Raw genomic sequence first — 12,500 nt, 5'->3', positions numbered from 1 at the left:
ATAGTATATATATATATATATATATATACATATATATATTATATATATGTTTATAGTATACTATTATATATAGAATAATATATATATATATATACATATATATATATATATATAGTATATATGATATATATATATATATATATATATATATATATATATAATATTAGGTATATTTGTATTGTTTTTAAGAGGTTCTAATGCATAGTGATTTTGTACTAATATAATGCAAAGATATGTAAATGCGTTCTTGGTGATAAATATGCTGGTATTCGGAAACCGTCTTTATTTTCTCAGAGGAAACAAAGGGCCAACGTAACGAATAAATTTAATTCCAAACTTTCGTCCGGCTAGATATTTTCCTTAAGTCCTTATTTTTAAAATCCTTTATAAGACACAGAACAAATACCAAAAAATAAGAGATAAAACAAAAGAAATTCAAAGAACTGCAAAAGAAGAGAGAGAGAGAGAGAAAGAGAGAGAGAGAGAGAGAGGGAAGTGAGGTGGCAGGAAAGCACGTTACAAAAGCAGGGCCACAAGAGAGGAAAGCTACACCAAAGAAGAAGAGGGCATTAGGTGTTCAAGAAGATAGACCAGAAGAGAATGAATTAGAGATATCGACTCCCCTCTGATACCTTCATTTATTCAGACGACGTGAGCCAGAAATGCCGCTGCAGAGCCGTCCTAGTTTGCAGTTCCTATGTGTGTCTTTGCAGTGAGTGTGCGTGCGCGCTTTGATGGCATAGAACAATTTCAAATTAATGTCTTAATGGCGAGCATGCTTCCACCCACCATCCTACCGATGCTTGGATTAGGACCAAACGGGGTAACTTCTGGAAAACTACCGATTATGTACTTCTTTGATTTGATTGTCCTATGTGTGTGTGTGTGTGTGTGTGTGTGTGTTTTTCCAAAGAAAAACTTTGAAATTTCAGGTTTGATTTCTTCCATATAAACGAAAAACAAAATAAGTCAGCTGCCCATTCCTTTTCTAAAAAATGTTTTGCAAATTCAAAGCCTATGACTGCAGAGTATTGCCCAAATTAATACTAAAACAAATTCGAAAGTAAAGCACAAAAGTAATATCGATAATGATAAGTAACATCATTTTCAAGATAAAACAATAAGTTAAAATTGCATATGTATAAATTGCTCACACAAGTTAGCTAGCTCCAACCAATTGAAAATATGTAGTGCACGATGATATTACATCGAAAATGTCAATCTCATGTTAACCCCGTTTAAAGCAATGAACTTAGGATTGAAATTCTTCCAAAGCAATAAACAAATAAAACTCAGGATTGAAATTCTTCCAAATCCAACGGAACGGAAAAATATTGCTCCAAAGTTTTAAATTCGTAAAAATCAATAAAGCAATGAGGTAAGCAAAAAAAAAATCCTAGTTATGATTTTCATGAGTACCAAAAAAAATACGTCTCCAACAGGAAATTATTGGGCTGTTGAAGCCATCGTTAACTAGAGACAACAACATATTTTTCATTATCGATTTAACAGTAAAATGTGTCATTCTTTCACAGACCTTATTTGAAAGGTCTTTTTTTTTTGTAAGCTTTTAGTAAGATATATATATATATATATATCTATATATATATATATATATATATATATATATATATATATATATATATATATATATATATGTTTTTATATATATATATATATATATACTATTATATATATATATAGATAATAATAATAATAATAATAATAATAATAATAATAATAATAATAATAATTTTTAATTTTCAGCTCAAGGCCATATATACATGGAATATACACAGAATAGATAATAATATACGGTGTAAATACATAAGATAACACGATAAAAAAAGAAAACCAGAGATTAATCGGCAATATCCATATTTGCTGAGGTAATATAAAAGAAGGTAGTCAAAATGATGGTCATACAAGTGTTAACATTGAGAATAGTTAAAAAAAGAATGTAAAAACTATATTGATTATAATCACAGTATTGATGAAAAAGGAAAATACCAGTAAGGACAATAACCATAGCATTACAATAATAGTGACAGATTCTGCAGCTGACATTTTGCAAAAATAGACATAAGTAATTTAGGGAACAAACGCCTCACTTTCCTATCTTCCCCACAATTTAGATATTCTTGCCTCACTACTTAAGACGCTTTGTATGAGCGAATTGCTGCTGTTTCGCAGTCGGGTGAACAGACTGGACGTTGTTCGCCTTTCAATGATTTTCAAATTCTCCAGGTGGATTTCTGTGAACATCTGCTTGGCGGAGTGGTAGCGAGGAGTGTTTGTGAGGCGTCTAAAAATTTAATTATGAGAAACAGTGATACGTCTCAGTCTACCTGGTGTAGGTCTTCCACAAGGAACACCCATAGATGCTGTAGTAATACGAGCGGAAGAGCAGCAGTTTCAAGTCTAGGTGACAGAAGGCAAACCTCCTTGCAATCATGTTGCCAGTTGCACATAGTTTACGACGCCTCTGTTCTATGCCTGTCTTATCTTGTAGGTCGTCTGCGATATTGCGACCCAAATACGGAAATTCGTGCATGAATTCCAGCCGATGATTTCCGAGGAAACTTTATGGTTCGGCAGTTTTCTTAAGCGATCTCGGGAGCAGCGACATGCACTGAGTCTCGGTTTCGTTGTAAAGGATATCAAATTCCTCTGCATATTGGCAGCAAGTGTCGATGAATCGTAGCAGACCTTGCACTGACGGGGAAATCAGAATCATATCGTCGGCGTACCATAGGTTGTTTATAATTGTTTCATTGACAGTGCATCTAATTGGGAGTGATTCAGTTTGACATTCAAGGCAATGTATATTAAACAGGTATCGGGAGAGAATGCCCCTTTGCCGAAGCCCCTTTAGGGAGCCCAAGGTGTACGATAATACGCTACCCCATTTGACACAGAATTGCTGTGTGGAGGACCAGCAATATAAAATGCCAATTAGATATAGGAGTGTGGCTTTTTTTTTTTTGCAGCTTCAGGAAGAGCTTCAGGTAGTTTACTCTGTCAAATGCTTTTCTCACGTCCACAAAACTTAGGAAAACATGAGAGGCTGATGATAGTATCTATAGATGCAGGTGTCGGTGGAGTGGTTTGCTTTAAATCCGAACTGATTGTCAGTTGTGTGTAGAAAGAGAAGTCTCACTAGAAGAACCGACTCAAGTATCTTCGACGCGATCGTTGTGATTGCAATCGGCCGGCAATTGTCAGGGTTAGTTGCACCCTTTAGCTTGTTTTTGATTAATGGTATCAAGTGAACTAAGAGTAGGGAGTCTGGAAGAAATTGGTGAAATATGCACGCATTGAAAAGGGCAGCCAGCAAAATGTAAATTATTGGATGGAAGAATATGAAGGCTTCCGAGGGAAGACCATTGCAGCCGGGTGATTTATTGTTAGGCAGCCTGTTTATGGCATCGCTGATGTTACTTGGCATTATAAAATCTGCAAAATGAAATTGAATGTTATCAGTAAGGAGGTTATCTACATCCCTTCTTAAGTTTTGATCGTTTATGCAATTCAGGATATTGCTGAAGTGCTCGCCCCACATACTTGCGATAGCCTCGTCACCGACTGCTTCCAATACTCTCTGTGACAGCTTTTTAGTTTGGGGATTTAAGGACTGGATATCTTTCCAAAGACGGGGATAATCACCGGATTCTGAGTTTCTAGACATTGCATCGGCTCTTAGTTGTTTTTCATTTAATCTGCAGTGCTTAAGGGCAAGTTTGAAATGCGCTCTTGCCTGTCTCATTAGTAATGCAGAGTGTCCTTCCCTCGGACTACCATTTTGCCTCCACAGTAAAAACACTTCCCGTGAGTATGAATACAGATCTTTAACCAAGCCATTCCATCCCGGTATATTACGAGAATTACCTAGACGAAATCTAAGGTAGCCTTGCCCAAAGCAAACATAGCAGAAATTATGTTCTAATAAAATTCATTCAGATCCCTCCTGTGGTGGTCATTTCTACAATTTGTGTTAGTACAAAGTAAGGCATCTGCCGGTTGAACTATTGACCACAACCTGGTTTCCGTGGTCGCCCTAAAGTATCTGGTATTCTTTTGGTTTTTAAAATCCCAGTTTACAGCTGGTGGGCGGTCAGTTGGGGGGTTCACGGTATGACACATATAATGGGATGTGATCATAGCCCGTTGCAAGCCATGATAGAATCATGAAGTTGTGGAGATGTGATGCAATGGTCTAGCCAGGAGGTTGTAATTGTGTCCGTTCTATTTTGTACATAAGAATAAGAGGAGGGAGGGAGGAGCATTACATCCCTAATAAGGAGAGCATGATTTTGACAGAAGAGAGTGAGTTCATTATAAAATTGTTTTGTGGGATGAGAATTAGCATACCCGGAATGGTTCAGAAAAAGGGCACTCAACAAAGCAAGGAAGATTTTTTACAGAGCAAATGTAGAGAGTACATGGAATAAAGAAAACAAGAAAATATTTGCCCTCCCTTTTATGCCTAAAATGAAACAAATCACTTCAAAAATGAAATAAAGTATATATAAATTTGTATATACCTTTGATAATACCGTAAAAAACAAAGTATGTAAAAATAAATTAGAAGGAGAAGACAGTAATACAGATGATATAGCAGGGGTATACATAATCAATTGCAACAATTGTGGAGACAAACATGTAGGGCAATCAGTTAGGGCAATAAGGACTAGAATCCAAGAACATAGAAGGGCAGTACAGCTTAACTCTCAGGGGAGTGCTGTAGCTAGGCATTGTTGGGAAAATGACCATAGGATGGATTTCAAAAACAGTAGGCTTATATACAAAAGCAATAAAATTAGTCACAGGAGGGTAGTAGAGGCAGCACTCATCAGAGAGATTAAGGTAATAGAAGGAAACAAAGGTTTTACCTCAGAAGATCCCATAAGCCAAGCTTTGTTATTAAATAAATTAAGATTGACCCTGCTGACCTGGAGATTAGGTTTTCTGCCCAACAGACTGTTGGTGACCACTCCCTTACCACAAGGGTTAGTCCCATTGACCATCAGCTCAGGGTATCAGAGCGACAAGAGGGGATTAGCAGCTCTCAAGGAAACCAGAACAGCCGTCATATAAATGACAGCTCAACAAGAAGAAGTTCCAGAAGACTGCTAGGCCTTGACCTAGGCTAACATCCCAAACATCTCTTGAAAACACAAAGACCATACCAGTAAGACCACTAACTTTCCGAGGAGCTCACAAGAGAGAACGCAAGAAATGTGAGGCTCGGGATGAACAAATGTGCATAACAGTAACACAAAAACGGATATTGCTGTAAAAAGTGAACCAATGAGGCAACTTCAGAAGCCAGGACAAGATCTAAGCTAAACAGACACCAAGAGCAACGGCATAACCGACATTCTTATATCTGGTCTTTGAATCGCTTTCACCAAAATAATTAAAATCTTGATAGGCACAAAACAGCGGCTTCTGGAACAACGACCTCAAGAGAAGACGTCGCTCCCTCCTCGACATCGGCAGCGTTGTATAATCTTCTTTCCGGGGGAGCATCAAGACGATTGAACGTAGGGAAGGAAAGATGAAGGAATCTTCTTTCCCATCCCCCTTCTTTCCCCTTTCTTTCTTCCTCAGAGATTCCGGGGAGATCAAATCTAAGACCGTGGCAATCATACACCTGAGCTCTTACGAAAAAGGTTAAGCCTTCCGAATGGTCGTACCTCTCGGCTTCCGCTTAAGCTCCCCACCCCTTTTTAACCTGGGTCTATAGCGGGCCTCCTCAATCATTTTCGATAGAAAAGAACTTCACAAGGAGATTTCCTTTGCCTTTATGTCTGTGTAATATTATTCGAGATGGGGTAGATGTGGTTATCTGATATGTACTGAATCAATTAGCATTCACAAATGGCGGAATCTGAAAATTTTATGTAAATTACCTGAAGGAACTAACTATGTGCCTGTATCATTAACATTATTATGAAATTATAATATTATATATATAATATATATATATATATAATATATATATATATACATATATATATATATTATATATAGAAAGCACCAATGTAATGAAATAAAAATAAAAATATTGTTTTAATTCGGCGTAATCAAGAAATCTGCTCGTAATATCTACAGAAAATCTGGAAATATCATTGAAAATTACGAAAAAAAATTCGTGTAGAGAGAGAGAGAGAGAGAGAGAGAGAGAGAGAGAGAGAGATCCACATCAATAGTCAATGGAAGAATTCGCATCTTTTCACCACTATCAGTAGAGAGAAGGTGGGGTGGGAATTCATTCACAAATCGAAAAGGATCTACGCTCATCCCATTATAAAAAAAAAATGGTGAGAAGAGAGAGAGAGAGAGAGAGAGAGAGAGAGAAGAGAGAGAGAGAGAGAGAGAGAGAGAGAGAGAGGTAGCTGAGTAAAATAGATTAATGTCTATAGAATATTCAGCTTTGTTTTTCTGTTCTGGTTGAAGATTCTTTAGAGACTTTTAAGAGCAACATTTAAAGCAATTTCTGTGCTTAACAATACACACAGATAAAAGGAACGAACAACACCTGGATTAAAGAAAAATTTCTTTTTATGAAAACTTGAAGCCAAACACAGACCTGTCATTTTCAGATATGTTCCAAAGAGATGTCTGTTAATAAGGCTGTCGACCTTGTCCCCTAAGTCGTTTTGTGAAAAGTCCCTTAATTAAAAAATAAAGTAAGCGGGAGGTCTGAGGTTATGTAAATAATTCAAGATCGCATATACTTAACATGTTTATTACGAAAAGGAACACTTGCACAGGGCAACACAAAATTCGGGTACTTTCTCAGTACAAAAGCAAGGGTTTCTCGGTGAGGCATTATGAAACACACAAAAAACATAAGCAATACATAACAAGACATGGAACTATGTTCCCCATGAAAGCTAATGCCGTAGAAGAGAAGACATGAATGGAGTACTACTTACGATTCAATAATTATGTAATTATGGTTATGGAACTGTATGTTACAATTCTTGCGAATCCCTTACACAAAGTACCTATGTATTTTATATCACATTAAGTAAAATTCTACCTCTCACGTTGGATCATCTATGCAGTTCTGCGTCACATTTTTATACGTCAACATGATTTACATCGGCAGAAATAATGACGATTACTGACATGGTATTCTAAACATCATGATACCCTACAACAATAAAGAAGAAATTCAAAAGGGTTTACCGAAGGAGCAGCATAGCAAAAGAATACTGGAAATCAATACTGTTGCACATTGTAACGACATCTCGATCAGTATGGTAAGAAAAGGTGCTGCAATATAAAGCAGCATCTCAGAATGGTACAAAATAAGTATTACACTATGAAAAAGGATCCCAGCATGGTGTAGAAAAGTGTTGCACAATGAAACAGCATTTCAGTATGGTAAAAATAGTATCGTGCAACGAAACAGCGTCACAGTAAGGTTTGAAAGAGTTTCACAATAAACCATCTCGTGATGATAAGAATAGAAGTTTCACAATGAAACGTAATCTCAGAGTGGTGAAATTTCGGTATGGTAAAAAAGTATTGTATAGTTATTAGAATCTCGGTATGGTAAAAATAGTATTTCACGACGAAACAGCATCTCGGCAAGGTAAAAATAGTTTCACTATAAAGAAAGCATTCTGGGCATGGTAAAAATTAAATGATTGCACAATGTAATAGTATCTCAGTATGATACAAATAGTTTGACAATGACGCAGCATTTCAACATAGTACAAATGTTTTGCATGGTAAAATAATTTTGCCCAATGAAAATCATCTTAGTATTATTCCAAAAAAAGTTTTATAAAATGGGACAGCACCTCAGCATGGTAAAAATATGTTTCACAATGAAGCATCATCTCACATGAGCAAAAATAACTGTTGGACAATGAATCACATATCAACATGGTAAAAATAGTGCTTCACAATGACACTGCATCTCAGCGTAGTACACAAAGCATTGCAAAAAGAAACCTCACCTCAGCACGGTAAAAATAAGTCTTTTGCAATGAGGCAGGATTTCTGTATGGTTCAAAAGTGTTTTCCAATGTAACAGCATCCCATTTGTTAAAAAAAAAAGTGTTGCACATTGAAAAGGCATCTCAAATGGCAGGAAATAAAAAGTACTAAATGCTGAAATGGCGTCGCAAATATTATAAAGAGTCATTTTACGTTGAAGCATCATCTCAAACAGCATGGGAAAAGCGTTACAGTTTAATGCATCATCTAAAACACCAAAGGAAAAAATTGGCTAAAGTTTGAAAGAGCATGCAAAAGGTATCACATACTGGAACACCAACACCTAAAACTTGGAGGTGGTGCATCAGTATTGCAAACAACAATATAACAAAAGTGTTGTTGAATGATATAGTACTTCAAACAGCACGGTACAAAATAGTATTTCAAACTGAAAGAGCTTCTCAAACATGGTAGCAATTTGTTGCGAAATGAAACATCATCCTAAAACAACATGGAATAAAAGCAGTGTATCATGAAACGACATCACAAGAGGTTCGAAATAGTGCTGCACACTGAAACGATATCTCATATACCATGGTAAAAAATTGGTTTCACATTGAAACGCCTCTTCATTTAACATGATGAGAAAATTTTGCACAATGAGACGACACCTAAGACAAGATAAAAAAAAAACGTTTTGCAGTTTGAAAAGGTGCCTCATAAGGCACGGTAAAAATGTTTTGTACGTTGGAAAACCCTCAAAACTCTTTAATTGAAACAATGAAACGGCCTGTCAATTACCTTGGTAAGAGTGTTGCACTTTAAATGCCTTGTCAGTTACCATGATAAAAGTGTTGCACTTTAAATGACTTATCAATTAGCATGGTAAATTGGTTGCACTTTCATCGGCACCTTTAACAGCATGGCAAATAAAAAAATGAATTGTACAATGTATCACCAGAGAAAAATATAGCAAAAAAAAAAAAAAGAAATTGTTCCTCACTGAAACGGCTTCCCAATTAGCATGGTAAAAAAAAAAGAAAAAAAAGAAAAAAAGCTGCTGCACAAATCGTCAACAGCGTAAATTGCTACCAGCTTACACTAGAAAATCAGGGTTTCAGGACAAAAAAGGGCATCGAAAACTCAGGATCCCTAAACAGTCAAATCGCATAAATTCCAGCATCCTGAAGCAAGACGCTATTAACTACAAGTAACCTCGCCGTCCCCTCCAACGCACGGAGGTATTACATTCACTCGCTCTTCATCGCAGGAAATGCAAGAGTGGTGGGGCGCTGCTGCTCACAGTTCCGGGTTCAGCAATAGCGAATAATTTAGTTATGTTATTCATGTTTTCAGTGACTGTATGTTCATGACAAGACAGAAAGTGCATGTCGTTGAGTATGGTTACAGAGAATGAATAGATGGTACAGAAAGCGTATGTCAGTATACTACTGAAAATATATCCGTACTGGATTACAAAATAAAAACAAATGAATTACCCTTACAAGAATTTGGTTAGTATTTTGGTTAGAAAATGGTCAGTTTTTATTTCTAGGTTTTGAAATATGAAATCAAATAATACTGATTCATGCTATAAGGAAAAGGTAAATAAAATCGAGACAATTTAGGAGCTAACTTTCTTGAGACTAAAGCTGAAAAATAGTAATGAGAATTCAAAGGCCAATTGAGGAGCTGAACATCTGCAAATAATCAAACCTAACAAAGTACTGAGAATTCAAGGGCCAATGAAACTGTGCAGCATTAAAGGCAATCAAAGTTGGTTTAGTTCAGTGGTTCCCAAAGAACAAATATCTGCCATTACATACATGCAAAGTATAATTATAGCAGTCACTCCAACCCGTTTTCTATTTGCAAAATGTCTCTAGAATGTACTATTATTTGTTTGAGTGGTTTTCATTATTAAAATCTAATACAGACAGAAATCTGTTTTCCTGAACAATGCTAAGAAATAAATGCAAGAATCATTTCACATGAACAAAAGGGAGTAGGGGGGGGGGGGGGAGGGGGGGGGGGGGGGGGGGGGGGTGGGGGGGGGGGGGGGGGGGGTGCGGGTCTACTGGAAGCAAAAAGGGGCCGTCAGGTAAGATAGTTTGGGAACCACTGGTTCAGTCTAACACTATGAAAAAAAAAAATACTTTTAAAGCCACTAAACCCTTTCCTCTTTATAAGAAAAGGCACAAGCATGCAGCCAATTCATTTTTGGAAATCAGAAAAATAAAGTTTAATTGAAGTTATTAAGGCTATTAAATTCAAAGACAAATTATGCAGCAAATGTTTTTTAAACAGGAAGCTAAATCCATCGGAATACACCAGTGGAATTCATGTAGAGTTTTCAAGTCATTAAAAAACACTGTAATTTCTTATAATTCTCAATTCAGTAAATGTATTCCAATCTTATTAGAACAAACTGGCTGAAAAAAGTAAAATAAGGTCAAAATGCATAAATCCATTTTCAGCAATATGTTCTCATTCAATAACAATACGAGGGCGAAGCCAAACGAGATCTTCAGATAATAATCCTACGAACAATGAATCTGAAATCAATACGCTATGAAAAACACATATGTGAACGAAAGACTATCAATTGCGTCAGTTCTTCATCTGTTATAATTTTCTGTAAAACATTAGCAACTTATAATTTCTATTCTCTTCAAGAGGGCTCCAAAATCTACATGTTCTCAAATGGAATTACTCTGACTTTTTTTGCCTCTCTCTCTGTAATAGTATTAACGCAAGAAGATGAAAACGGACAACCTTTGTATCTTATGATCACATTACTAGCTTTTCGCGATACCTTGTTTCTATTTTGTTCCACTTCGAGTGAAGAGTTACATAGCAACCAGGAAACATGTTTTTTTTTTTCTTTTTTCGTCAAACATTCAACGAAATTTGTCGAGTTGTTAAAATGTGCTCTGTGTAAATGAACGTGCCAGCACTGAAGATATAATTGCCGTTGCCTATTTACTGATCATTACTAATGACTTTATTATACGTAACTTGACTAGGATTTGACAGGTAATGCGTGTACACCTTGGTTCAAGATCAGATTCGCTGATGACAAAGAGTAGATGTCGCTCTCTTCTGGAAAGTAGCTATTTGGCCATCTTCTTCCCGACATCTTATTCACAAAGAAAACTTGTTAATCGGAATATCTGAAATATTTCTTTAACAATGGCTACGCTAACTGACCCGGCATTCTTTACTGGGAGTCCGTCTTTATATTTACCTGCTTGTAAGGAATTATTACCTTCTTCAGAAATTTCGTTTACATCAACTTTAACACAATGAAAGAAATATCAAAGTAGTAGTAGCTTGTAGTAGTAATATCAGCAGTATTATTGGTGGTTGATCGCATCAGAAATACCGTTTTATTTTCTAAACATAAAGTGTAGAGGAAGTACCCGTGGAAAGGCAGTGAATTCAATGGACTTCATCAAAAGCAGAGTAATAATAATATCAGAACAGATAGGGTGATACGTGCAAATAGACCAGACGTGACGCTGATTGACAAAATCAAGAAGAAAGTATCACTCATTGATGTCGCAATACTATGCGACACCAGAGTTGAAGAGAAAGAAAGGGAAAGAAATAAGAAGGATACGGGATATGCCAGTGGAAATTATACCCATAATCATAGGAACACTAAGCACGATCCCAGAGGCTGAAGTAGCTCCAGGATTCATGCAGAAGGGCGTGCTCCTAGAAACAGCGCACATAGTAAGAATAGTGATAGTGATGGACTCCTAAGGAGGCAAGATGCAACCCGGAACCCCACTAAAAATACCGCCCATTCGAATTGGGGGACTGTGATAGTCGCCCCCCACCCCCTACAAAAACATTATTATTATTGTAATAATAATAATATAAAATGAGTATTCATGGAAAAACCAAAAAATAAGATCATAAACAAAGACCGACCAAAATGAACGAAAAGTCAACGAAAAAGAAGAAGAGAATTAAACAGAAGTACACCGAAGTCAACAACAGCAAACGTTTCACTGAAGAGTTGCAGTCATCTGTGAGATTTAATCATGTGGTTGTCTTGCCATTGTCAATGTAATCATTATAATTCCTGAAACAAATGATAGCTTTATCTATATATATATATATATATGATATATATATATATTATAGTATATATATATATATATATATATATTACCTGTGTATCTCTATTTTTACTTGGTGAGTAACTGCTGGACCGAGGTGCACCCATACAGCCTACTGCATTTGAGGTTGGCGATATTTTTCTTTGATCGGTCTGTGTAAACTTAGTTTTATGAGGGGATGTTGGTTTTATGCCATCTTAAAGCAGAGTTAAAATAAACAAAATTAAAACTGGGACGACATGTTCCAGTTGAGCAAGAACAAAATTGCCTATAGTTTCCAGTAAAAAAAAATGTAGCACCATTTAAAATATATACTACAGATCAAATTATATGTGGTTCCATTGCATTCACGACCGTTATTGCACATTAGGAAAGCATTTTGAAAAATACTGTATTTGGAGAGTTTGCTGA

The sequence above is a fragment of the Macrobrachium nipponense genome, chromosome 22 (assembly GCF_015104395.2).
Source record: "Macrobrachium nipponense isolate FS-2020 chromosome 22, ASM1510439v2, whole genome shotgun sequence".
Lineage (NCBI taxonomy): Eukaryota > Metazoa > Arthropoda > Malacostraca > Decapoda > Palaemonidae > Macrobrachium > Macrobrachium nipponense.
The sequence above is the reverse complement of the archived record's forward strand: the minus strand, read 5'-3'. Positions refer to the sequence as shown.